General features: G+C 34.9%; 1 pseudogene; it reads left to right on the top strand.

Annotated features, from left to right (window-relative positions):
• The first annotated feature begins 3,832 nt into the window (after nucleotides 1-3,832).
• LOC118026068 lies at nucleotides 3,833-5,390 on the top strand (annotated as a pseudogene).
• Nucleotides 5,391-7,509: the final 2,119 nt, after the last annotated feature.

Below are 7,509 nucleotides of genomic sequence, written 5' to 3'. Positions count from 1 at the left end.
ATGGAAAGAGCCCAAATGTCCATTGACTAATAAATGGATAAAGAAGATGTGGTATATATATACAATGGAATATTACTTGGAGATCAAAAAGAATGAAATCTTGCCATTTGTAACAACGTGGATGGAACTAGAGTGTATTATGCTAAGTGAGGTAAGTCAGTCAGAGAAAGACAAATATATGATTTCACTCAGAGTTGGAATTTAAGAAAGAAAACAGATGAATATGGGGAAGGGGAGGAAAAATAAAATAAAACAAAAACAGAGAGGGAAGCAAACTATAAGAGACTCAGCTATAGAGAACAAACTGAGGGTTGCTGGAGGGGAGGTGGGTGGAGGGATAGGGTAATTGGGTGATGGGCATTAAGGAGGGCACATGATGTGATGAGAGCTGGGTGTTATACACAACTGATAAATTACTGAACACTACATCTGAAACTAATGATGTACTATAAGTTGGCTAATTGAATTTAAATAAAAAATATTTTTTTACTAAATAAGTTAGAGAAAGACAAATACTATATAATTTTACTTATATGTGGAATCTAAAAAGCAAAACAAATAAATACACCAGACAGAAATAGACCCATAAATACCAAGAACAAACTGGTGGTTGTCAGAAGGTGGAGTGGACAAAATGGGTGAAGGGAAGTGGAAAGTACAAGTTCCCAGTCATGGAATAAATAAGTCATGGGGATGAAAGGCATAGCATAGGGAATATAGTCAATGGTATTGTCATAGCACTGTATGGAGACAGATGGTAACTACACTTGTGGTGAGAATAGAGTTGTCCAGTCACTATGTTGTACAATTAAAATTAATGTAACATTGTGTGTCAACAATACTTTAATAAAAATAAATTAAAAAAAAAGAAAACCAGGAAAGATTTTAATTGAAGCCAAGATTTGGAGAACCATGTGGTGTTTATGGTTGGGAGTTACCCAATAGGGACCAGAAAAATAAAGTCCATCAGGCAAAGACAAATTTATATTTACCTCAGGATATTCAAAAGGAAGAAGCTTCAAAGAAGATAGGGAAGGGGGAAGAAGGAAAATAGGTCTTACTGATTAATAAGCTAGTAGCTAGACTATCTGTCTTGCCTGAATGAATTGCAGTATGATAAAATAGCCCTTAGTACTTCAGGTGGCAAACCATATTACTTCAGATAGCATCAGCATAGTAGTAAAATAGGGTGACTTTGTAACAAAAAATAGTCTTTAGATTATTTACTAAAAATCTACACCTGAAAGTATCTTCTTTCAAGAATCTCTTTCAAGGAGACTGGGGTGTTTTAAATGCATTCATAAATCATGAATGCTTACTTTCACAGGTGGTTCCCACCACTCTGTCCGCCATTCCTACCCTGACACTTGAAGCTTCTATAATACCCCATGAAATCACCCTTCCTGGCTATTGATACCTTTCCACTGTCCCTTATGCCTCATTTAAATGGATAGCCAAGATTTTATTTAACAATCATGGCACTGAAGGGGGGGGGGGGATTTTCCTTCTTCATCTCCTACCCATCTTCTGTTCTATTCCAAGGCCACAAAGCAAAAGCACCTCATGCTTTCTGTTTCTAGTCCATTTTGAGAGCTTGGATGTAGCTTTTCCATTTTATTTAGTCCTTGAGTCAGTTATAAACCATCTGGCCCTAAGGATCTGCCACAGTTTCCTAGGACAGGACCAGAAGTCATCACCATCACATGGCCCTCACTGGCACCCACATTATTTGCACTTACAATAATTCTTTACCTACTACCCCACCAGGCTTCTAAACCAAGTATGAATATCTTGACTCTTACTTTTTTCAAAGTAAGTCAGTGTCTTTACTATTAAATGGACATTTTGAAACAGTACAAGAGGTCACCCTTATTCCCTTATGTGTGTTCTTAGTTTGAGGAGGCATCTGTTAGCCCCAACTCATCCAGTTATTGTTGCACATGACCATTGTTGGCCTTTTGAACAATTTCAAAAATCCTTAACCCTGTAGCATCAACTATAATAACAATAGCTGTAACCATAAAATTCAGACTGCCCCCTTCCACTTTTGAGTGCCCAAAACAACACAAGGATTCCCATTATTTTCAGGATTAATTCTACTAATATGACAAAAATAGCACCAATATTTGTCCTATACCAAAACTCATCTCCTAGTAACTCAAACTTACTACTGACCATAGTCATTACATCAATCCCAACCAGAGGATGAGGAGGACTAAATCAAGCTCAATTATGGAAAATCTTAGTTTACTCATCAATCACCCATATAGCATGAATAAAAGCTATTATAATTTATAATACCATTATAATAATCTTAAACCTATTAACTTATATCATAATAATACTCACAACATTTATACTATTTATACATAATCTATCCACCACAGCAGTATCACTATCATATACATTAAATAAAATACTCTTAATTACCACACTATCCTTACCACAGTGTTATTATTAGGAAGCCTCCCACCTCTCTCAGAGTTCCTATCCAAATGAATGATCATTCAAGAATTAACAAAAATGATTTCATTATGTTGGTGGGAGTGCAAACTTGTACAGCCAATCTGGAAAACAGTATGGAGGTTCCTCAAAAAGTTAACATTAGAACTACTATACAATCCAGCAATTGCACTACAAGGTATTTACCCAAAAGATACAAAAATACTGATTCAAAGGGGTATATGCACCCTGATGTGTAGCAGCATTATCAACAATAGCCAAATTATTGAAAGAGCCCAAATACCAAATACCCATCAACTGATGAATGGATAAAGAAGATGTAGCATATATATATATATATATATATATATATATATATATATATATATATAACCCAGCCATAAAAAAGAATGAAATCTTGCCATTTGCAAGGATGTGAATGAAGCTAGAGAATATTATGCTAAGTGAAATAAGTCAGTCAGAGAAAGACATATACCATATGATTTCACTCATATGTAGCATTTAAGAAAAAAAATGAACACAGGTGGAGATAAGAGAAGCAAATCAAGAAATAGACCCTTAACCATAGAGAACAAACTGATGGAGGGGAGGTGGATGGGAGTGGGGGTGGGATGGGTTAAATAGGTGATGGGTATTAAGGAGGGTACATGTGATGAGCACAGGCTGTTGTATATAAGTGTTGAATCACTAAATTCTACACCTAAAGCTAATATTACATTGTATGTTAACTAACTGGAGTTTAAATAAAAACTTGAAGAAAAAAGAAACTAAAAACAATGATTTCATTATTATACCAACCCTAATAGCCATTATAGCACTACTCAACTTCTACATGATTAGTTTATTCTACATTATTAACCATATTCCCCTCAATAAGACAAAAAAATGATAGTTTGAAAACAGAGCAATTAATTTATTTATAACCATTAATTGTAACCTCAGCAATAACACTCCCACTAACATCAGTACTATCAATATAGACTAGAAATTTAGGTTAAAAAGACCAAAGGCCTTCAAAACCCTAAGCAAGAGTAATTCACTTAATTCCTGAGAAAGATAAGGATTGCAAGACTCTATCCTACAACAACTGAATACAAATCAAACACTTTAATTAAGCTAAATCCTTACTAGATTGATGGGTTTCTACCCCATGAAATTTTAGTTAACGACTAAAAACTCTAATGAACTGGCTTCAATCTACTTCTCCAGCAGTCTAGGGGAAAAAAGGAAGGAGAAACCCTGGCAGAATTGAAGCTGCTTTGTTGAATTTGCAATTCAATATAATTATTCAGTACAGAGATTGGCAAAAAGAGGGCTCAACCTTTGATTTTAGAGTTACAGTCTAATGTTTTCCTCAACCATTTTACCTATGTTCATAAAACACTGATTATTTTTCACAATTTATAAAGATATTGGCAACCTGTATCTTCTATTTGGTACATGAACTGGAATAGTGGGAACCACCCTAAGCCTTCTAATCCATGACAAACTAGGTTAGTCTGGGGCTTTACTGGAAGATGACAACATTCATAATGTAATTGTGACTGCCCACACACATTCATGATAATTTTCTTTATACTAATGTCTATTATAATTGGAGGCTTTGAAAACTGACTAGTACCACTAATAGTTGGAGCACCTGATATAGCATTTCTCTGAATAAACAATATAAGCTTCTGACTATTACTACCATCATTTCTACTCTTACAACATCCATAGTTAAAATAGACACAAGAACTGGTCAGACTGTATATCCTCCTCTTAGCTGGCAATCTAGGACTCACAGGAGCATCAGTAGATCTAATTTTTTCCTTCACTTAGCAGGTGTATCCTCAATTTTAGGGGCTATCAACTTCATTACTATATCAACATGAAGCCCCCCGCTATATCCCAATACCAAACACCTTTATTCATTTGATTTGTCCTAATTATAGCCATTCTTTTACTTTTGTCACTTCCAGTTTTAACATCTGGAATTGCTATGCTACTAACACACCACAACCTAAATACTGCATTCTTTGACCCTGCAGGAGGAGGAGACACATTCTACAACATCTATACTGATTCTTCAGACACCCTGAAATATATATCCTAATTTTACCTGGTTTTGGAATGATCCACATATTGTCACCTATTATTCAGGAGAAAAAAAAAAGAACCTTGTGCATGTATAGTAATAGTTTGAGCCATAATATCCATCGGATTCCTAGGTTTCATTGCATGAGCTCACCATATATTTGCTGTAGGCAAATTGACACATGACACATTTACTGTAGGATATTGACACATGAGCATACCTTACATCAGCCACCATAATTATCGCTATCCCAACAGGAGTAAAAGTATTTAGTTGACTAACTACCTTTCATGGAGGCAACGTCAAATGATCACCAGCCACAAAATGAGCCCCGGGTTTTATCTTTTTATTCACAGTGGTGGGTCTAACAGGAATCGTATTGGCTAATTCATCCCTAGATATTGTCCTCCATGACACGTATTATATATAGTAGCACACTTCCACAATGTCTTATCAGTAGAAGCAGTATTCACTATTATTGGAGGTTTCATTCATTGATTCCCTCTATTTTCAGGCTGCACACTAAATTCTATTTGAGGAAAATTTCCCTTCACAATTATGTTTGTTGAGGTTAATATAACCTTCTTCCCATAACACTCTCTTGGCTAATCAAGAATACCTTGATTCCAATTATCCAGATGTGTACACAACATGAGATACCATCTCACCTACAGGCTCATTCATCACATCAACAGCAGTAATATTAATAATTTTTATAGTTTGAGAAGCCTTTGCATCCAAACAAGAAGTAGCAGTGGTAGAAGTGATTGATACCAAACTCAAATAACTGCACTGATGCCCTCCTCCATATCAGATATTTGAAGAATCCACTTACATAAATCTAAAATAAGAAAGGAAGGAGTCAAACCCTCTCAAACTGGTTTCAAACCAACACCATAACCATATGTCTTTCTCAATAATGAGATATTAGTAAAAATTACAAAACTTTGTCAAAGTTAAATTATAGGTTGAAGTCCTTTATATCTCTATGGCATACCCCTTTAAATTAGGTTTCCAAGAATCAACATCTCCAATCATAAAAGAACACATTTTCGTCATAACATGTTGATAATCATCTTAATCAGCTCTTTAGTCCTTTTTATTATTTCATTAATACTAACAACTAAATTAATTCCCACAAGTATAATGGATGCACAAGAAGTAGAAACTATCCTAACAGCCATTACCCTAGTCCTAATTGCTCTACCATCACTATGAATTCTTTCTGTAACAGATTGTTACAGAACCTGGACTGGATTGCCCAGCGGAAGAGCCAAGCAGCACTCAGAGATCTTGGAGGAGAGTTTTATTTAATGCCGTTGGGCTCAGAGGAGAGTGATCTCCAAAGGTCTGAGCCCTGAGCACAAACAAAGGGGGTAATTTATACACTTCTACTTCCACATACTGGGCACTCTTGGTGCGTGAGTGAAGTGGGGCAGGGAGAGGAACCCAGATTGGCACGCATGGGAAGCAGAGCAGAGAGAAGAACCCGAAAGAGCCCCAGGGCAGGGGCTGGGATTCCCTTGCTGGCTTGGTTGGCCATCTTAGGACACAGATATTTCCTTATCAAGATGAGATCAATAAGCCCTTATTAATAATAAAAACCATGGGTCATCAATGATACTGAAGCTATGAATACACAGACATGAAGATCTCAACTTTGACTCTTATGTAATTCCCATGCAAGAACTAAAACTAGGGGAGCTATGACTATTAAAAGTTGATAACCAAGTTGTCTTACCTGTAGAAATAATAATCTGAGTACTAATTTCATCAGAAGTCTTACACTCATGAGCTGTTCCCTTCCTAGGCCTGAAAACAGACACCATTCCTGGAAAACTGAATCAAGCAACCTTACTAGCTACATGACCAGGACTATATTATGGCTAATGCTCAGAAATTTGTGGGTCAAATTATAGTTTTTTACCAATTGTTCCTGAATGAAATATTTAAAAAAATAATCTGCATCCATAATGTAATATCATTGAAAAGCTATAAAACATTTACTTTTTAAGGTAAAGACTGAGAGTTTAAAACTCCTTAATGGAATGCCACAACTAGATAACATCAACTTGATTTATTACTGTTATATCAATAACTATAGTACTATTCATTATATTTCAACTAAAGTTCTCAAAATGTACTTATCCATGAAACCTTGAAATAAAATCAACTAAAATACTGAAATACCTTATCCTTTGAGAGAAAAAAATGAACAAAAATCTGTTTGCCTCTTTCACAACAGTAATAAGACTACCCATTGTGATTGTAATTACTATATTTCCAAGCTTTCTATTCCCTACACCTAATTGACAAATTGATAATTGCCTAATCTCCATACAATGGTTAATTCAACTGACATCAAAACAAATAATAGCTATTTATAATTACAAAGGATAAACCTGAACCCTAATACTCATATTATTTCTTTTAATTTTTATTTATTTGTTTATTTTTGTTTTTTACTCATTTTACTTATCAGCCCAACAAACCTATTAGGCCTACTACCACTTAGCCTATGAATGAACTCAAAAAGGACTGGAATGAACCAAATATGATAGTTAGTTTAAATTAAAACAAATGATTTCCACTCAAATTATGCTTAATGTCACAATTATCAAATGTCCCTAGTCTACATCAATATTTTTCTAACATTAAGGGTATTCCTTATAGAACTATTAATATATCAATCCCATTTAATATCATCTTTATTATGTCTAGCGGGCATAATACTATCACTACTTATTATAGTGATCGTAACAATTATAAATATCCACTTCACACTAGCTATCATGGTGCCTATTATCCTGTTAGTGTTCGCAGCCTGTGAAGCCACTCTACGGGTTATCCCTGCTAATAATAGTACCCAACACTTACAGAAATATGTACAAAATCTCAGCCTCTTACAATGTTATAAATTATTATTCTAACTGTCATACTAGTATCACTAACATGATTATCAAAAACTA

The sequence above is a fragment of the Mirounga leonina genome, unplaced genomic scaffold, assembly GCF_011800145.1.
Source record: "Mirounga leonina isolate KUSES-001 unplaced genomic scaffold, KU_Mleo_1.0 Mir_204, whole genome shotgun sequence".
Classification (NCBI taxonomy): Eukaryota; Metazoa; Chordata; class Mammalia; order Carnivora; family Phocidae; genus Mirounga; species Mirounga leonina.
The sequence above is the reverse complement of the archived record's forward strand: the minus strand, read 5'-3'. Positions and strand labels throughout refer to the sequence as shown.